The sequence below is a fragment of the Rhinoderma darwinii genome, chromosome 1 (assembly GCF_050947455.1).
Source record: "Rhinoderma darwinii isolate aRhiDar2 chromosome 1, aRhiDar2.hap1, whole genome shotgun sequence".
NCBI classification, from domain to species: domain Eukaryota; kingdom Metazoa; phylum Chordata; class Amphibia; order Anura; family Rhinodermatidae; genus Rhinoderma; species Rhinoderma darwinii.
In genome coordinates this window covers 410,829,288-410,849,036 of record NC_134687.1, presented here as the reverse complement: position 1 = coordinate 410,849,036, position 19,749 = coordinate 410,829,288, and the positions used below count along the sequence as shown (strand labels likewise).

Sequence of the window (19,749 nt, the reverse complement as noted above, 5' to 3'; positions counted from 1 at the left end):
TTGTGTAGGTTAGGATGACCGACCGGTCTCTCTTGAATTTGTGGATTTAAATCCCACTTTTGAACACTCATATTTTCTTAGCATGATATAATGTCAGGTCTAAGACTCATAAAGTAGTGACGCATTTTCCTTGAGCTCCTCCGCTATCCTGGTAAAATCCTCGCAAACTCCCTGTAAAGACTTCTACAGACTCAACACCAGACCAGAGACAATTCTGCATTCAGTACTATTGAGTGATAGTGCAGCTATTCTGTTGCCCAATTTCTATGCAGCTGAGTACGGCGATGAGAGGAGTCCTTTTGCTAATAGCATTTACCCACTGCAACCGTGTAAGTTGTAGCAATATTTGAGACACGGGGCCACATCCTGGGCCTGGCTACAGAACATGGCCTAGCTCCACTATTGTGCACTCCATAGCTCCAAGAGACCAGCCCGAGCCACTTATATACATGTGGCTTTGTATTAGTGGGAGTTTGGAGCCAAATTAATTCTAGCACTTGTAAAACTGTCAGAGAAACCCCATCCCTGACGAACACCTGCAGAACCCACCAGTTACGCGGCTTAATCTAAATTCTGATAAAGAGAAGTGCTCCACACCCAACAGTCAGGTGCAGTAGATACCTTTTTTAGTACCACGACTTTAACAACACTCCTTTCTGCCAACTTTTTTAACCTTGATCATATTCTCTACCAATTTTAAATTCTCATAATCCCCATATCTCTAACAGGACCCTAAATATAAGTGAACAATGTAAAACAATTCATATCCCTCTGCTTACTTGAGTGAATGTTATAGAGAATCCTACACCACTGCCTTACTCCTGGGTACCTCCCAGGGGGATTTCTCTATATTTTCAAGATCAAGCAAGTAAAAGGGTCTTCAAGGACTTCTTTTTGCAACACTGTAATCATAAACAAATAAATACAAGACGGAAATGGACAAGAAACAGTTCTAATCTTTCAATTCAACATCCCCAAAAAATCGACTCTTCACATGTTTGTTTTTGCTACCAATCTGGAGAGGCAGAGCGTTTCTGTGAGTCAGGATGGCCGAGTGGTCTAAGGCGCTGCGTTTAGGTCGCAGTCTCCCCTGGAGGCTTGGGTTCAAATCCCACTTCTGACAGCTCATCTTTTCTTAAAAAATCTTCGCAGTCATTCCGTCAGTGTTGGTGAAATATTAGTAAAAAAATGATGTCGGTATACGCCCCAAAACATTAGACTCTTCAGATAACTGTTTCGGCATCCAATCTTTAAAAATTGCACTTTTGTGTAGGTTAGGATGACCGAGCGGTCTCTCTTGAATTTGTGGATTTAAATCCCACTTTTGAACACTCATATTTTCTTAGCATGATATAATGTCAGGTCTAAGACTCATAAAGTAATGACGCATTTTCCTTGAGCTCCTCCGCTATCCTGGTAAAATCCTCGCCAACTCCCTGTAAAGACTTCTACAGACTCAACACCAGACCTGGGACAATTCTGCATTCAGTACTATTGAGTGATAGGATAGTGCAGCTATTCTGTTGCCCAATTTCTATGCAGCTCAGTACGGCGATGAGAGGAGTCCTTTTGCTAATAGCATTTACCCACTGCAACCGTGTAAGTTGTGGCAATATTTGAGACACGGGGCCACATCCTGGGCCTGGCTACAGAACATGGCCTAGCTCCACTACTGTGCACTCCATAGCTCCAAGAGACCAGCCCGAGCCACTTATATACATGTGGCTTTGTATTAGTGGGAGTTTGGAGCCAAATTAATTCTAGCACTTGTAAAACTGTCAGAGAAACCCCATCCCTGACGAACACCTGCAGAACACACCAGTTACGCGGCTTAATCTAAATTCTGATAAAGAGAAGTGCTCCACACCCAACAGTCAGGTGCAGTAGATACCTTTTTTAGTACCACGACTTTCACAACACTCCTTTCTGCCAACTTTTTTAACCTTGATCATATTCTCTACCAACTCTAAATTCTCATGATCCCCATATCTCTAACAGGACCCTAAATATAAGTGAACAATGTAAAACAATTCATATCACTCTGCTTACTTGAGTGAATGTTATAGAGAATCCTACAACACTGCCTTACTCCTGGGTACCTCCCAGGGGGATTTCTCTATATTTTCAAGATCAAGCAAGTAAAAGGGTCTTCAAGGACTTCTTTTTGCAACACTGTAATCATAAACCAATAAATACAAGACGGAAATGGACAAGAAACAGTTCTAATCTTTCAATTCAACATCCCCAAAAAATCGACTCTTAACATGTTTGTTTTTGCTACCAAACTGGAGAGGCAGAGATTTTTTGTAAGTCAGGATGGCCGAGTGGTCTAAGGCGCTGCGTTTAGGTCGCAGTCTCCCCTGGAGGCGTGGGTTCAAATCCCACTTCTGACAGCTCATCTTTTCTTAAACATTCTTCGCAGTCATTCCGTCAGTGTTGGTGAAATATCAGTAAAAAAATGATGTCGGTATACGCCCCAAAACATTAGACTCTTCAGATAACTGTTTCTGCATCCAATCTTTAAAAATTGCACTTTTGTGTAGGTTAGGATGACCGACCGGTCTCTCTTGAATTTGTGGATTTAAATCCCACTTTTGAACACTCATATTTTCTTAGCATGATATAATGTCAGGTCTAAGACTCATAAAGTAGTGACGCATTTTCCTTGAGCTCCTCCGCTATCCTGGTAAAATCCTCGCAAACTCCCTGTAAAGACTTCTACAGACTCAACACCAGACCAGAGACAATTCTGCATTCAGTACTATTGAGTGATAGTGCAGCTATTCTGTTGCCCAATTTCTATGCAGCTGAGTACGGCGATGAGAGGAGTCCTTTTGCTAATAGCATTTACCCATTGCAACCGTGTAAGTTGTGGCAATATTTGAGACACGGGGCCACATCCTGGGCCTGGCTACAGAACATGGCCTAGCTCCACTACTGTGCACTCCATAGCTCCAAGAGACCAGCCCGAGCCACTTATATACATGTGGCTTTGTATTAGTGGGAGTTTGGAGCCAAATTAATTCTAGCACTTGTAAAACTGTCAGAGAAACCCCATCCCTGACGAACACCTGCAGAACACACCAGTTACGCGGCTTAATCTAAATTCTGATAAAGAGAAGTGCTCCACACCCAACAGTCAGGTGCAGTAGATACCTTTTTTACTACCACGACTTTCACAACACTCCTTTCTGCCAACTTTTTTAACCTTGATCATATTCTCTACCAACTCTAAATTCTCATGATCCCCATATCTCTAACAGGACCCTAAATATAAGTGAACAATGTAAAACAATTCATATCCCTCTGCTTACTTGAGTGAATGTTATAGAGAATCCTACACCACTGCCTTACTCCTGGGTACCTCCCAGGGGGATTTCTCTATATTTTCAAGATCAAGCAAGTAAAAGGGTCTTCAAGGACTTATTTTTGCAACACTGTAATCATAAACCAATAAATACAAGACGGAAATGGACAAGAAACAGTTCTAATCTTTCAATTCAACATCCCCAAAAAATCGACTCTTAACATGTTTGTTTTTGCTACCAAACTGGAGAGGCAGAGATTTTTTGTAAGTCAGGATGGCCGAGTGGTCTAAGGCGCTGCGTTTAGGTCGCAGTCTCCCCTGGAGGCGTGGGTTCAAATCCCGCTTCTGACAGCTCATCTTTTCTTAAACATTTTTCGCAGTCATTCCGTCAGTGTTGGTGAAATATCAGTAAAAAAATGATGTCGGTATACGCCCCGAAACATTAGACTCTTCAGATAACTGTTTCTGCATCCAATCTTTAAAAATTGCACTTTTGTGTAGGTTAGGATGACCGACCGGTCTCTCTTGAATTTGTGGATTTAAATCCCACTTTTGAACACTCATATTTTCTTAGCATGATATAATGTCAGGTCTAAGACTCATAAAGTAATGACGCATTTTCCTTGAGCTCCTCCGCTATCCTGGTAAAATCCTCGCCAACTCCCTGTAAAGACTTCTACAGACTCAACACCAGACCTGGGACAATTCTGCATTCAGTACTATTGAGTGATAGTGCAGCTATTCTGTTGCCCAATTTCTATGCAGCTGAGTACGGCGATGAGAGGAGTCCTTTTGCTAATAGCATTTACCCACTGCAACCGTGTAAGTTGTGGCAATATTTGAGACACGGGGCCACATCCTGGGGCTGGCTACAGAACATGGCCTAGCTCCACTACTGTGCACTCCATAGCTCCAAGAGACCAGCCCGAGCCACTTATATACATGTGGCTTTGTATTAGTGGGAGTTTGGAGCCAAATTAATTCTAGCACTTGTAAAACTGTCAGAGAAACCCCATCCCTGACGAACACCTGCAGAACCCACCAGTTACGCGGCTTAATCTAAATTCTGATAAAGAGAAGTGCTCCACACCCAACAGTCAGGTGCAGTAGATACCTTTTTTAGTACCACGACTTTCACAACACTCCTTTCTGCCAACTTTTTTAACCTTGATCATATTCTCTACCAACTCTAAATTCTCATGATCCCCATATCTCTAACAGGACCCTAAATATAAGTGAACAATGTAAAACAGTTCATATCCCTCTGCTTACTTGAGTGAATGTTATAGAGAATCCTACACCACTGCCTTACTCCTGGGTACCTCCCAGGGGGATTTTTCTATATTTTCAAGATCAAGCAAGTAAAAGGGTCTTCAAGGACTTCTTTTTGCAACACTGTAATCATAAACCAATAAATACAAGACGGAAATGGACAAGAAACAGTTCTAATCTTTCAATTCAACATCCCCCAAAAAATCGACTCTTAACATGTTTGTTTTTGCTACCAATCTGGAGAGGCACAGCGTTTCTGTATGTCAGGATGGCCGAGTGGTCTAAGGCGCTGTGTTTAGGTCGCAGTCTCCCCTGGAGGCGTGGGTACAAATCCCACTTCTGACAGCTCACCTTTTCTTAAACATTCTTCGCAGTCATTCCGTCAGTGTTGGTGAAATATTAGTAAAAAAATGATGTCGGTATACGCCCCAAAACATTAGACTCTTCAGATAACTGTTTCGGCATCCAATCTTTAAAAATTGCACTTTTGTGTAGGTTAGGATGACCGACCGGTCTCTCTTGAATTTGTGGATTTAAATCCCACTTTTGAACACTCATATTTTCTTAGCATGATATAATGTCAGGTCTAAGACTCATAAAGTAATGACGCATTTTCCTTGAGCTCCTCCGCTATCCTTGTAAAATCCTCGCCAACTTCCTGTAAAGACTTCTACAGACTCAACACCAGACCTGGGACAATTCTGCATTCAGAACTATTGAGTGATAGTGCAGCTATTCGGTTGCCCAATTTCTATGCAGCTGAGTACGGCGATGAGAGGAGTCCTTTTGCTAATAGCATTTACCCACTGTAACCGTGTAAGTTGTGGCAATATTTGAGACACGGGGCCACATCCTGGGCCTGGCTACACCCAACAGTCAGGTGCAGTAGATACGTTTTTTAGTACCACGACTTTAACAACACTCCTTTCTGCCAACTTTTTTAACCTTGATCATATTCTCTACCAACTCTAAATTCTCATGATCCCCATATCTCTAACAGGACCCTAAATATAAGTGAACAATGTAAAACAATTCATATCCCTCTGCTTACTTGAGTGAATGTTATAGAGAATCCTACACCACTGCCTTACTCCTGGGTACCTCCCAGGGGGATTTCTCTATATTTTCAAGATCAAGCAAGTAAAAGAGTCTTCAAGGTCTTCTTTTTGCAACACTGTAATCATAAACCAATAAATACAAGACGGAAATGGACAAGAAACAGTTCTAATCTTTCAATTCATCATCCCCAAAAAATCGACTCTTAACATGTTTGTTTTTGCTACCAAACTGGAGAGGCAGAGCTTTTCTGTAAGTCAGGATGGCCGAGTGGTCTAAGGCGCTGCGTTTAGGTCGCAGTCTCCCCTGGAGGCGTGGGTTCAAATCCCACTTCTGACAGCTCATCTTTTCTTAAACATTCTTCGCAGTCATTCCGTCAGTGTTGGTGAAATATTAGTAAAAAAATGATGTCGGTATACGCCCCAAAACATTAGACTCTTCAGATAACTGTTTCGGCATCCAATCTTTAAAAATTGCACTTTTGTGTAGGTTAGGATGACCGACCGGTCTCTCTTGAATTTGTGGATTTAAATCCCACTTTTGAACATTCATATTTTCTTAGCATGATATAATGTCAGGTCTAAGACTCATAAAGTAATGACGCATTTTCCTTGAGCTCCTCCGCTATCCTGGTAAAATCCTCGCCAACTCCCTGTAAAGACTTCTACAGACTCAACACCAGACCTGGGACAATTCTGCATTCAGTACTATTGAGTGATAGTGCAGCTATTCTGTTGCCCAATTTCTATGCAGCTGAGTACGGCGATGAGAGGAGTCCTTTTGCTAATAGCATTTACCCACTGCAACCGTGTAAGTTGTGGCAATATTTGAGACACGGGGCCACATCCTGGGCCTGGCTACAGAACATGGCCTAGCTCCACTACTGTGCACTCCATAGCTCCAAGAGACCAGCCCGAGCCACTTATATACATGTGTCTTTGTATTAGTGGGAGTTTGGAGCCAAATTAATTCTAGCACTTGTAAAACTGTCAGAGAAACCCCATCCCTGACGAACACCTGCAGAACCCACCAGTTACGCGGCTTAATCTAAATTCTGATAAAGAGAAGTGCTCCACACCCAACAGTCAGGTGCAGTAGATACCTTTTTTAGTACCACGACTTTCACAACACTCCTTTCTGCCAACTTTTTAACCTTGATCATATTCTCTACCAACTCTAAATTCTCATGATCCCCATAACTCTAACAGGACCCTAAATATAAGTGAACAATGTAAAACAGTTCATATCCCTCTGCTTACTTGAGTGAATGTTATAGAGAATCCTACACCACTGCCTTACTCCTGGGTACCTCCCAGGGGGATATCTCTATATTTTCAAGATCAAGCAAGTAAAAGGGTCTTCAAGGACTTCTTTTTGCAACACTGTAATCATAAACCAATAAATACAAGACGGAAATGGACAAGAAACAGTTCTAATCTTTCAATTAACCCCTTCCCGACATTTGCCGTACATGTACGTCATGGAAAGTACTAACTTCCCGCATCTTGCCGTACATGTACGTCAAACGTTTGGCACCGGCTCAGAAGCTGAGCCGGTCCCATCATCACCGGATCTCAGCTGTATCTTACAGCTGACATCCGACTGTAACGGCGGGGACCGAAATTAGCTTCGATCCCCGCCATTAACCCCTTAAGTGCAGCGCTCAAACGCGATCGCTGCACTTAAGGTGTTTGCAGCTCATCGGAACCCCAGTAATGAAATTGCCGGGGTTCCGGTGGCTGCAATGGCAACCGGAGGCCTAATACTGGCCTCCCGGTCTGCCTAGCACCGAAGCCGGTCAAGATCCGCCCGGCGGCGGAGCCTGATCGGCTTCCGTAGCTGCCGGCAAGATGGCGCCGGGTCAGGAGCTGATCCGGCGTCATCAGCGGTGGAAGTCAGCTGTACTGTACAGCTGACATCCACCTGTAACGGCAGGAACCGGAGCTAGCTCCGATCCCTGCCATTAACCCCTTCGATGCAGCAATCGAAAGCGATTGCTGCATCGTAGCGGTTACAAGCAGATCGCAAGCCCTGACAGGCAATCGGGACTGGCGACTGCTGTTATGGCAACAGGAGACACAATGGTCTCCTGCTCTGCCATTACGGAAGCCGATTTAGGCCCCGCCGGGAGGCGAAGCCTAAACGGCTTGCTGTCAGTGAATGACTGACAGATCTAATACATTGCACTACATAGGTAGTGCAATGTATTAGAAAAAAAAAAATCTGACCGTTGGACCTTCAAGTCCCCTAGTGGGACTTGAGAAAAAGTGTAAAAAAAGTATAAAAAAGTGTAAAAAAAAGTGCAAAAAATAAAAGTTTGAAAACAATAAAAGTTTCAAGTAATCAAATAACACACAATCCCCCTTTTACTCTTATCAAGTCCTTTATTATTGAAAAATAATAATAAACCATATGTATTTGGTATCGCCACGACCGTAACGACCGGAGGTATCAAAATATTATATTATTTATTGCACGCGGTGAACAGCGTAAAAAAAACCCGTAAAAAACGTTACCAGAGTTTCTGTTTTTTAGTCACTTTGCCCTACAAATATTACAATAAAAAGTGATCAAAAAGTCGCACGTATCCAAAAATGGTACCTATAAAAACTATAGCTCGTCCCGCAACAAACCAGCCCTCATACCGCTACGTCTATGAAAAATAAAATTAGTTATGGCTCCAATAAGTCAGGAAATAAAAAAATATGCAGTTGTGCCCGAGGAGAACATTTCTTCTGTTTCAAGAGGCGATTTATCAAGGACCTAAAATTAGGGAACCAGGAAGGGAGGGCCCAATCATATCCGATGGAAGCGACGGTGCCCGTATTATACCAGGATAATACTTTCCCAGCAAAATTCCCCAAACTACAAAGGCGCGGAGTGTGGACCAAGAGGGGGATAAGAAATGACACCATTTATCAGTGCGACACCGGCCTGTGCAGAAAGGATTGCTTCACAGCGTAACACACATCTATGGATTATTTTTATTTTTTTATACCACCTGACTATGCCCCTTATATACTCCGCCCCGCTTACATGTACCCCCACATTATAAAACACCAGCAATACTCAAACAAATATAGTACCAAGCAAAATCCGCTCTCCAAAAGCCAAATGGTGCTCCCTCGGCCCTGAACCCTACAGCGTGCCCAAACAGCAGTTTCCTTCAACATATATGGCACCGTCATACCCGTGAGAACCCTTTTAACAATTTTTGTGGTGTGTGTCTCCAGCGTCATAAGCTGGGCATGACATATTTGCCACTGAATGGCATATCTAGGGAAAAATATAAATTTTTAATTTGCACCATCCGCAGCGCATTCATTTATGGAAAAGACCTGTGGGGTGAAAATGCTCACTACACCCCTTAATAAATGCCTTGAGGGGTGCAGTTCCATAATGGGGTCACTTATCAGGGGTTTATTTTTATTATTTCACATCTGAGCCTCTGCAGTTGTGAACCAATACTTTGTAAATCGCCAAATTAGGCCTCCACTCCGCATGGTACTCTTCACTTCTGAGCCCTGTCATATGTCCAGACAAAAGATTAGGGCCACATGTAGGGTGTTTCTAAAACCGGGAAACACCGCATAATAATTAGAGAGCTGTCTTGTTATGGTGGCACAAGCCGGGCACCACATATTGGCATATCTATGGAAAAAAATCCCATTTTCACTCTGCAACATTGAGCGCACACTAATTTCTACAAAACACCTGCAGGGTTAAAATGCTTACTACACCCCTTGGTAAATGCATTGAGGGGTGTAGTTTACAAAATGGGGTCACTTCTGGGGGGTTTCCACTGTTTTGGGCCCACAGGTGCCCAGAAACCAATCCAGCAACATCTGCACTCCAAATGGCGGTCCTTCCCTTCTGAGCCCTGCCGTTTGCCCAAACAGCAGTTTATGACCACATATGGGGTATTGCCGTACTCGGGAGAAATAGCTTTACAAATGTTGGGTTCTTTTTTTCCTTTATTTGTTGAGAAAATGAAAAAATTTGCGCTAAAGCTACGTCTTATTGAAGAAAAAGGACTGTTTTTATTTTCACTGCCTAATTCTAATAAATTCTATGAAACATCTGTGGGGTCAAAATGCTCACTACACCCCTAGATGCATTCTTCAAGAGGTGTAGTTTCCTAAATGGAGTCCCTTTTTGGGCGTTTTCATTGTTTTGTCCCCTCAGGGGCTTTGCAAATGTGACCTGGCCTCCGCAAATCATTCCTGCTAAATGTGATCTCAAAAAGTCAAATAGTGCTCTTTCCCTTCTAAGCCCTGCCGTGTGTCCAAACAGCCGTTTATTACCACATGTGGGGTATTGTTTTACTCGGGAGAAATTGCTTTACAAATTTTGTGGTGCTTTTTCTCCTTTAGTCCTTCTGGAAATGAGAAAAAATTAGCTAAACCTACATTTTCTTTGAAAAAATGTAGATTATTATTTTCAGGGCCTACTTCCAATAATTTCTGCAAAAAAACTGTGGTGTCAAATCGCTCACTATACCCCTAGATAATTTCCTCAATGGGTGTTGTTTCCAAAATGGGGTCACTTGTGGGGGGTTTCCACTGTTTTGTCCCCTCAGGGGCTTTGTAAATGTAACATGGCCTCCGCAAACCATTCCTGCTAAATTTGAGTTCCAAAAGCCAAATGGCGCTCTTTCCCTTCTCAGCCTCGCCGTGTGTCCAAACAGCCGTTTATTACCACATGTGGGGTACTGTTTTACTCGAGAGAAATTTCTTTACAAATTTTATGGTGATTTTTCTCCTTTAGTCCTTGTGGAAATGAAAAAAAATTAGCTAAACCTACATTTTATTTGAAAAAATGTAGATTTTCATTTTCACAGCCTACTTGCAAAAATTTCTGCAAAAAACCTGTGGGGTCAAAATGCTCACTATACCCCTAGATAATTTCCTCAAGGGGTATAGTTTCCAAAATGGGGTCACTTGTTTGGGGTTTTCACTGTTTTGTCCCCTCAGGGGCTTTGTAAATGTGACATGGCCTCCGCAAACCATTCCTGCTAAATGTGAACTCCAAAAGCCAAATGGCGCTCTTCCCTTCTCAGCCACGCCGTGTCTCCAAACAACCGTTTATTACCACATGTGAGGTATTGTTTTACTCGGGAGAAATTGCTTTACAAATTTTGCGGTGCTTTTTCTCCTTTAGTCCTTGTGGAAATGAGAAAAAAAATCGCTAAACCTACATTTTCTTTGAAGAAATGTTGATTTTAATTTTCACGGCCTACTTCCAATAATTTCTGTAAAAAACCTGTGCGGTGAAAATGCTCACTACACCCCTAGATAATTTCCTTGAGGTGTCTAGTTTCCCAGATGGGGTCACTTTTGGGGGATTTTGACTGTTTTGGCACCGCAAGAGCCCTTCAAACCTGACATGGTGCCTAAAATATATTCTAACAAAAATAAGGCCCCAAAATCCACTAGGTGCTCCTTTGCTTCTGAGGCCGGTGTTTCAGTCCAGTAGCACGCTACGGCCACATGTGGGATATTTCCTAAAACTGCAAAAACTGGGCAACAAATATTGAGTTGCATTTCTCTGGTAAAACCTTCTGTGTTATAAAAAAAATTGTATTAAAAATGTATTTCTGCAGAAAAATATGAAATTGGTAAATTTCACCTCTACTTTGCTTTAATTCCTGTGAAATGTTTAAAGGGTTAAGACATTTTCTAAATGCTGTTTTGAATACTTTGAGGGGTGAAGTTTTTAAAATGGGGTGACTTTTTTGGGGTTTCTAATATATAAGGCCCTCAAAACCACTTCACAACTGAACTGGCCCCTGTAAAAATAGCCTTTTGAAATTTTCTTGAAAATGTGAGAAATTGCTGCTAATGTTCTAAGCCTTGTGAGGTCATAGAAAAATAAAAGGATGTTCAAAAAACGATGCCAATCTAAAGTAGACATATGGGGGATGTTAATTAGCAACAATTTTGTGTATTATAACTGCCTGTCTTACAAGCAGATACATTTAAATTGAGAAAAATGCTAATTTTTGCAATTTTTCGCTAAATTTTGGTGTTTTTCACAATTAAATACTGAACATATCGAGCAAATTTTGCCAGTAACATAAAGTCCAATGTGTCACGAGAAAACAATCTCAGAATCGCTTGGATAGGTGAAAGCATTCCGGAGTTATTACCACATAAAGTGACACATGTCAGATTTGAAAAATGAGGCTCTGTCAGGAAGGTCAAAAGTGGCTAAAGAGGGAAGGGGTTAAACATCCCCCAAAAAATCGACTCTTAACATGTTTGTTTTTGCTACCAATCTGGAGAGGCACAGCGTTTCAGTATGTCAGGATTGCCGAGTGGTCTAAGGCGCTGCGTTTAGGTCGCAGTCTCCTCTGGAGGCGTGGGTTCAAATCCCACTTCTGACAGCTCATCTTTTCTTAAACATTCTTCGCAGTCATTCCGTCAGTGTTGGTGAAATATTAGTAAAAAAATGATGTCGGTATACGCCCCAAAACATTAGACTCTTCAGATAACTGTTTCGGCATCCAATCTTTAAAAATTGCACTTTTGTGCAGCTATTCTGTTGCCCAATTTCTATGCAGCTGAGTACGGCGATGAGAGGAGTCCTTTTGCTAATAGCATTTACCCACTGTAACCGTGTAAGTTGTGGCAAAATTTGAGACACGGGGCCACATCCTGGGCCTGGCTACAGAACATGGCCTATCTCCACTACTGTGCACTCCATAGCTCCAAGAGACCAGCCCGAGCCACTTATATACATGTGGCTTTGTATTAGTGGGAGTTTGGAGCCAAATTAATTCTAGCACTTGTAAAACTGTCAGAGAAACCCCATCCCTGACGAACACCTGCAGAACCCACCAGTTACGCGGCTTAATCTAAATTCTGATAAAGAGAAGTGCTCCACACCCAACAGTCAGGTGCAGTAGATACCTTTTTTAGTACCACGACTTTCACAACACTCCTGTCTGCCAACTTTTTTAACCTTGATAATATTCTCTACCAACTCTAAATTCTCATGATCCCCATATCTCTAACAGGACCCTAAATATAAGTGAACAATGTAAAACAATTCATATCCCTCTGCTTACTTGAGTGAATGTTATAGAGAATCCTACAGCACTGCCTTACTCCTGGGTACCTCCCAGGGGGATTTCTCTATATTTTCAAGATCAAGCAAGTAAAAGGGTCTTCAAGGACTTCTTTTTGAAACACTGTAATCATAAACCAATAAATACAAGACGGAAATGGACAAGAAACAGTTCTAATCTTTCAATTCAACATCCCCAAAAAATCGACTCTCAACATGATTGTTTTTGCTACCAATCTGGAGAGGCAGAGCATTTTTGTAAGTCAGGATGGCCAAGTGGTCTAAGGCGCTGCGTTTAGGTCGCAGTCTCCTCTGGAGACGTGGTTTCAAATCTCAATTTTGACAGCTCATCTTTTCTTAAACATTCTTCGCAGTCATTCCGTCAGTGTTGGTGAAATTTTAGTAAAAAAATGATGTCGGTATACGCCCCAAGACATTAGACTCTTCAGATAACTGTTTCGGCATCCAATCTTTAAAAATTGCACTTTTGTGTAGGTTAGGATGACCGACCGGTCTCTCTTGAATTTTTGGATTTAAATCCCACTTTTGAACACTCATATTTTCTTAGCATGATATAATGTCAGGTCTAAGACTCATAAAGTAATGACGCATTTTCCTTGAGCTCCTCCGCTATTCTGGTAAAATCCTCGCCAACTCCCTGTAAAGACTTCTACAGACTAGACACCTGACCTGGGACAATTCTGCATTCAGTACTGAGTGATAGTGCAGCTATTCTGTTGCCCAATTTCTATGCAGCTGAGTACGGCGATGAGAGGAGTCCTTTTGCTAATAGCATTTACCCACTGCAACCGTGTAAGTTGTGGCAATATTTGAGACACGGGGCCACATCCTGGGGCTGGCTACAGAACATGGCCTAGCTCCACTACTGTGCACTCCATAGCTCCAAGAGACCAGCCCGAGCCACTTATATACATGTGGCTTTGTATTAGTGGGAGTTTGGAGCCAAATTAATTCTAGCACTTGTAAAACTGTCAGAGAAACCCCATCCCTGACGAACACCTGCAGAACCCACCAGTTACGCGGCTTAATCTAAATTCTGATAAAGAGAAGTGCTCCACACCCAACAGTCAGGTGCAGTAGATACCTTTTTTAGTACCACGACTTTAACAACACTCCTTTCTGCCAACTTTTTTAACCTTGATCATATTCTCTACCAATTTTAAATTCTCATGATCCCCATATCTCTAACAGGACCCTAAATATAAGTGAACAATGTAAAACAATATATATCCCTCTGCTTACTTGAGTGAATGTTATAGAGAATCCTACACCACTGCCTTACTCCTGGGTACCTCCCAGGGGGATTTCTCTATATTTTCAAGATCAAGCAAGTAAAAGGGTCTTCAAGGACATCTTTTTGCAACACGGTAATCATAAACCAATAAATACAAGACGGAAATGGACAAGAAACAGTTCTAATCTTTCAATTCAACATCCCCAAAAAATCGACTCTTAACATGTTTGTTTTTGCTACCAATCTGGAGAGGCAGAGCTTTTCTGTAGGTAAGGATGGCCAAGTGGTCTAAGGCGCTGCGTTTAGGTCGCAGTCTCCCCTGGAGGCGTGGGTTCAAATCCCACTTCTGACAGCTCATCTTTTCTTAAACATTCTTTGCAGTCATTCCGTCAGTGTTGGTGAAATGTTAGTAAAAAAATGATGTCGGTATACGCCCCAAAACATTAGACTCTTCAGATAACTGTTTCGGCATCCAATCTTTAAAAATTGCACTTTTGTGTAGGTTAGGATGACCGACCGGTCTCTCTTGAATTTTTGGATTTAAATCCCACTTTTGAACACTCATATTTTCTTAGCATGATATAATGTCAGGTCTAAGACTCATAAAGTAATGACGCATTTTCCTTGAGCTCCTCCGCTATTCTGGTAAAATCCTCGCCAATTCCCTGTAAAGACTTCTACAGACTAGACACCTGACCTGGGACAATTCTGCATTCAGTACTGAGTGATAGTGCAGCTATTCTGTTGCCCAATTTCTATGCAGCTGAGTACGGCGATGAGAGGAGTCCTTTTGCTAATAGCATTTACCCACTGCAACCGTGTAAGTTGTGGCAATATTTGAGACACGGGGCTACATCCTGGGGCTGGCTACAGAACATGGCCTAGCTCCACTACTGTGCACTCCATAGCTCCAAGAGACCAGCCCGAGCCACTTATATACATGTGGCTTTGTATTAGTGGGAGTTTGGAGCCAAATTAATTCTAGCACTTGTAAAACTGTCAGAGAAACCCCATCCCTGACGAACACCTGCAGAACCCACCAGTTACGCGTCTTAATCTAAATTCTGATAAAGAGAAGTGCTCCACACCCAACAGTCAGGTGTAGTAGATACCTTTTTTAGTACCACGACTTTAACAACACTCCTTTCTGCCAACTTTTTTAACCTTGATCATATTCTCTACCAATTTTAAATTCTCATGATCCCCATATCTCTAACAGGACCCTAAATATAAGTGAACAATGTAAAACAATATATATCCCTCTGCTTACTTGAGTGAATGTTATAGAGAATCCTACACCACTGCCTTACTCCTGGGTACCTCCCAGGGGGATTTCTCTATATTTTCAAGATCAAGCAAGTAAAAGGGTCTTCAAGGACATCTTTTTGCAACACGGTAATCATAAACCAATAAATACAAGACGGAAATGGACAAGAAACAGTTCTAATCTTTCAATTCAACATCCCCAAAAAATCGACTCTTAACATGTTTGTTTTTGCTACCAATCTGGAGAGGTAGAGCTTTGCTGTAAGTAAGGATGGCCAAGTGGTCTAAGGCGCTGCGTTTAGGTCGCATCTCCCCTGGAGGTGTGGGTTCAAATCCCACTTCTGGCAGCTCATCTTTTCTTAAACATTCTTTGCAGTCATTCCGTCAGTGTTGGTGAAATATTAGTAAAAAAATGATGTTGGTATACGCCACAAAACATTAGACTCTTCAGATAACTGTTTCGGCATCCAATCTTTAAAAATTGCACTTTTGTGTAGGTTAGGATGACCGACCGGTCTCTCTTGAATTTGTGGATTTAAATCCCACTTTTGAACACTCATATTTTCTTAGCATGATATAATGTCGGGTCTAAGACTCATAAAGTAATGACGCATTTTCCTTGAGCTCCTCCGCTATCCTGGTAAAATCCTCGCCAACTCCCTGTAAAGACTTCTACAGACTAGACACCTGACCTGGGACAATTCTGCATTCAGTACTGAGTGATAGTGCAGCTATTCTGTTGCCCAATTTCTATGCAGCTGAGTACGGCGATGAGAGGAGTCCTTTTGCTAATAGCATTTACCCACTGCAACCGTGTAAGTTGTGGCAATATTTGAGACACGGGGCCACATCCTGGGGCTGGCTACAGAACATGGCCTAGCTCCACTACTGTGCACTCCATAGCTCCAAGAGACCAGCCCGAGCCACTTATATACATGTGGCTTTGTATTAGTGGGAGTTTGGAGCCAAATTAATTCTAGCACTTGTAAAACTGTCAGAGAAACCCCATCCCTGACGAACACCTGCAGAACCCACCAGTTACGCGGCTTAATCTAAATTCTGATAAAGAGAAGTGCTCCACACCCAACAGTCAGGTGCAGTAGATACCTTTTTTAGTACCACGACTTTAACAACACTCCTTTCTGCCAACTTTTTTAACCTTGATCATATTCTCTACCAATTTTAAATTCTCATGATCCCCATATCTCTAACAGGACCCTAAATATAAGTGAACAATGTAAAACAATATATATCCCTCTGCTTACTTGAGTGAATGTTATAGAGAATCCTACACCACTGCCTTACTCCTGGGTACCTCCCAGGGGAATTTCTCTATATTTTCAAGATCAAGCAAGTAAAAGGGTCTTCAAGGACATCTTTTTGCAACACGGTAATCATAAACCAATAAATACAAGACGGAAATGGACAAGAAACAGTTCTAATCTTTCAATTCAACATCCCCAAAAAATCGACTCTTAACATGTTTGTTTTTGCTACCAATCTGGAGAGGCAGAGCTTTTCTGTAGGTAAGGATGGCCAAGTGGTCTAAGGCGCTGCGTTTAGGTCGCAGTCTCCCCTGGAGGCGTGGGTTCAAATCCCACTTCTGACAGCTCATCTTTTCTTAAACATTCTTTGCAGTCATTCCGTCAGTGTTGGTGAAATGTTAGTAAAAAAATGATGTCGGTATACGCCCCAAAACATTAGACTCTTCAGATAACTGTTTCGGCATCCAATCTTTAAAAATTTGCTCTTTTGTGTAGGTTAGGATGACCGACCGGTCTCTCTTGAATTTGTGGATTTAAATCCCACTTTTGAACACTCATATTTTCTTAGCATGATATAATGTCAGGTCTAAGACTTATAAAGTAATGACGCATTTTCCTTGAGCTCCTCCGCTATCCTGGTAAAATCCTCGCCAACTCCCTTTAAAGGCTTCTACAGACTCAACACCAGACCTGGGACAATTCTGCATTCAGTACTATTGAGTGATAGTGCAGCTATTCTGTTGCCCAATTTCTATGCAGCTGAGTACGGCGATGAGAGGAGTCCTTTTGCTAATAGCATTTACCCACTGTAACCGTGTAAGTTGTGGCAATATTTGAGACATGGGGCCACATCCTGGGCCTGGCTACAGAACATGGCCTATCTCCACTACTGTGCACTCCATAGCTCCAAGAGACCAGCCCGAGCCACTTATATACATGTGTCTTTGTATTAGTGGGAGTTTGGAGCCAAATTAATTCTAGCACTTGTAAAACTGTCAGAGAAACCCCATCCCTGACGAACACCTGCAGAACCCACCAGTTACGCGGCTTAATCTAAATTCTGATAAAGAGAAGTGCTCCACACCCAACAGTCAGGTGCAGTAGATACCTTTTTTAGTACCACGACTTTAACAACACTCCTTTCTGACAACTTTTTTAACCTTGATCATATTCTCTACCAACTCTAAATTCTCATGATCCCCATATCTCTAACAGGACCCTAAATATAAGTGAACAATGTAAAACAGTTCATATCCCTCTGCTTACTTGAGTGAATGTTATAGAGAATCCTACACCACTGCCTTACTCCTGGGTACCTCCCAGGGGGATTTCTCTATATTTTCAAGATCAAGCAAGTAAAAGGGTCTTCAAGGACATCTTTTTGCAACACGGTAATCATAAACCAATAAATACAAGACGGAAATGGACAAGAAACAGTTCTAATCTTTCAATTCAACATCCCCAAAAAATCGACTCTTAACATGTTTGTTTTTGCTACCAATCTGGAGAGGCAGAGCTTTGCTGTAAGTAAGGATGGCCAAGTGGTCTAAGGCGCTGCGTTTAGGTCGCAGTTTCTCCTGGAGGCGTTGGTTCAAATCCCACTTCTGACAGCTCATCTTTTCTTAAACATTCTTCGCAGTCATTCCGTCAGTGTTGGTGAAATATTAGTAAAAAAAATGATGTCGGTATACGCCCCAAAACATTAGACTCTTCAGATAACTGTTTCGGCATCCAATCTTTAAAAATTGCACTTTTGTGTAGGTTAGGATGACCGAACGGTCTTTCTTGAATTTGTGGATTTAAATCCCACTTTTGAACACTCATATTTTCTTAGCATGATATAATGTCAGGTCTAAGACTCATAAAGTAATGACGCATTTTCCTTGAGCTCCTCCACTATCCTGGTAAAATCCTCGCCAACTCCCTGTAAAGACTTCTACAGACTCAACACCAGACCTGGGACAATTCTGCATTCAGTACTATTGAGTGATAGTGCAGCTATTCTGTTGCCCAATTTCTATGCAGCTGAGTACGGCGATGAGAGGAGTCCTTTTGCTAATAGCATTTACCCACTGCAACCGTGTAAGTTGTGGCAATATTTGAGACACGGGGCCACATCCTGGGGCTGGCTACAGAACATGGCCTAGCTCCACTACTGTGCACTCCATAGCTCCAAGAGACCGGCCCGAGCCACTTATATACATGTGGCTTTGTATTAGTGGGAGTTTGGAGCCAAATTAATTCTAGCACTTGTAAAACTGTCAGAGAAACCCCATCCCTGACGAACACCTGCAGAACCCACCAGTTACGCGGCTTAATCTAAATTCTGATAAAGAGAAGTGCTCCACACCCAACAGTCAGGTGCAGTAGATACCTTTTTTAGTACCACGACTTTCACAACACTCCTTTCTGACAACTTTTTTAACCTTGATCATATTCTCTACCAACTCTAAATTCTCATGATCCCCATATCTCTAACAGGACCCTAAATATAAGTGAACAATGTAAAACAGTTCATATCCCTCTGCTTACTTGAGTGAATGTTATAGAGAATCCTACACCACTGCCTTACTCCTGGGTACCTCCCAGGGGGATTTCTCTATATTTTCAAGATCAAGCAAGTAAAAGGGTCTTCAAGGACTTCTTTTTGCAACACTGTAATCATAAACCAATAAATACAAGACGGAAATGGACAAGAAACAGTTCTAATCTTTTAATTCAACATCCCCAAAAAAATCGACTCTTAACATGTTTGTTTTTGCTACCAATCTGGAGAGGCAGAGCGTTTATGTAAGTCAGGATGGCCGAGTGGTCTAAGGCGCTGCGTTTAGGTCGCAGTCTCCCCTGGAGGCGTGGGTTCAAATCCCACTTCTGACAGCTCATCTGTTCTTAAACATTCTTCGCAGTCATTCCGTCAGTGTTGGTGAAATATCAGTAAAAAAATGATGTCGGTATACGCCCCAAAATATTAGATTCTTCAGATAACTGTTTCGGCATCCAATCTTTAAAAATTGCACTTTTGTGTAGGTTAGGATGACCGACCGGTCTCTCTTAAATTTGTGGATTTAAATCCCACTTTTGAACACTCATATTTTCTTAGCATGATATAATGTCAGGTCTAAGACTTATAAAGTAATGACGCATTTTCCTTGAGCTCCTCCGCTATCTTGGTAAAATCCTCGCCAACTCCCTTTAAAGGCTTCTACAGACTCAACACCAGACCTGGGACAATTCTGCATTCAGTACTATTGAGTGATAGT

General features: G+C 42.0%; 9 non-coding genes across 9 annotated transcripts; all 9 read left to right on the top strand.

Annotated features, from left to right (window-relative positions):
* Positions 1-1,040: 1,040 nt before the first annotated feature.
* TRNAL-UAG (transfer RNA leucine (anticodon UAG)) lies at positions 1,041-1,123 on the top strand. The gene has a single exon. It is a non-coding gene; the product is annotated as a tRNA-Leu (tRNA).
* Positions 1,124-2,310: 1,187 nt separating this feature from the next.
* On the top strand, positions 2,311-2,393 carry TRNAL-UAG (transfer RNA leucine (anticodon UAG)). The gene has a single exon. It is a non-coding gene; the product is annotated as a tRNA-Leu (tRNA).
* Positions 2,394-3,575: 1,182 nt separating this feature from the next.
* TRNAL-UAG (transfer RNA leucine (anticodon UAG)) lies at positions 3,576-3,658 on the top strand. Its single transcript has one exon. It is a non-coding gene; the product is annotated as a tRNA-Leu (tRNA).
* Positions 3,659-4,841: 1,183 nt separating this feature from the next.
* TRNAL-UAG (transfer RNA leucine (anticodon UAG)) lies at positions 4,842-4,924 on the top strand. The gene has a single exon. It is a non-coding gene; the product is annotated as a tRNA-Leu (tRNA).
* A 967-nt stretch (positions 4,925-5,891) lies between these two features.
* On the top strand, positions 5,892-5,974 carry TRNAL-UAG (transfer RNA leucine (anticodon UAG)). Its single transcript has one exon. It is a non-coding gene; the product is annotated as a tRNA-Leu (tRNA).
* Positions 5,975-11,937: 5,963 nt separating this feature from the next.
* Positions 11,938-12,020, top strand: TRNAL-UAG (transfer RNA leucine (anticodon UAG)). Its single transcript has one exon. It is a non-coding gene; the product is annotated as a tRNA-Leu (tRNA).
* Positions 12,021-14,227: 2,207 nt separating this feature from the next.
* On the top strand, positions 14,228-14,310 carry TRNAL-UAG (transfer RNA leucine (anticodon UAG)). The gene has a single exon. It is a non-coding gene; the product is annotated as a tRNA-Leu (tRNA).
* Positions 14,311-16,750: 2,440 nt separating this feature from the next.
* Positions 16,751-16,833, top strand: TRNAL-UAG (transfer RNA leucine (anticodon UAG)). Its single transcript has one exon. It is a non-coding gene; the product is annotated as a tRNA-Leu (tRNA).
* Positions 16,834-19,283: 2,450 nt separating this feature from the next.
* TRNAL-UAG (transfer RNA leucine (anticodon UAG)) lies at positions 19,284-19,366 on the top strand. Its single transcript has one exon. It is a non-coding gene; the product is annotated as a tRNA-Leu (tRNA).
* The last annotated feature ends 383 nt before the right edge of the window (positions 19,367-19,749 follow it).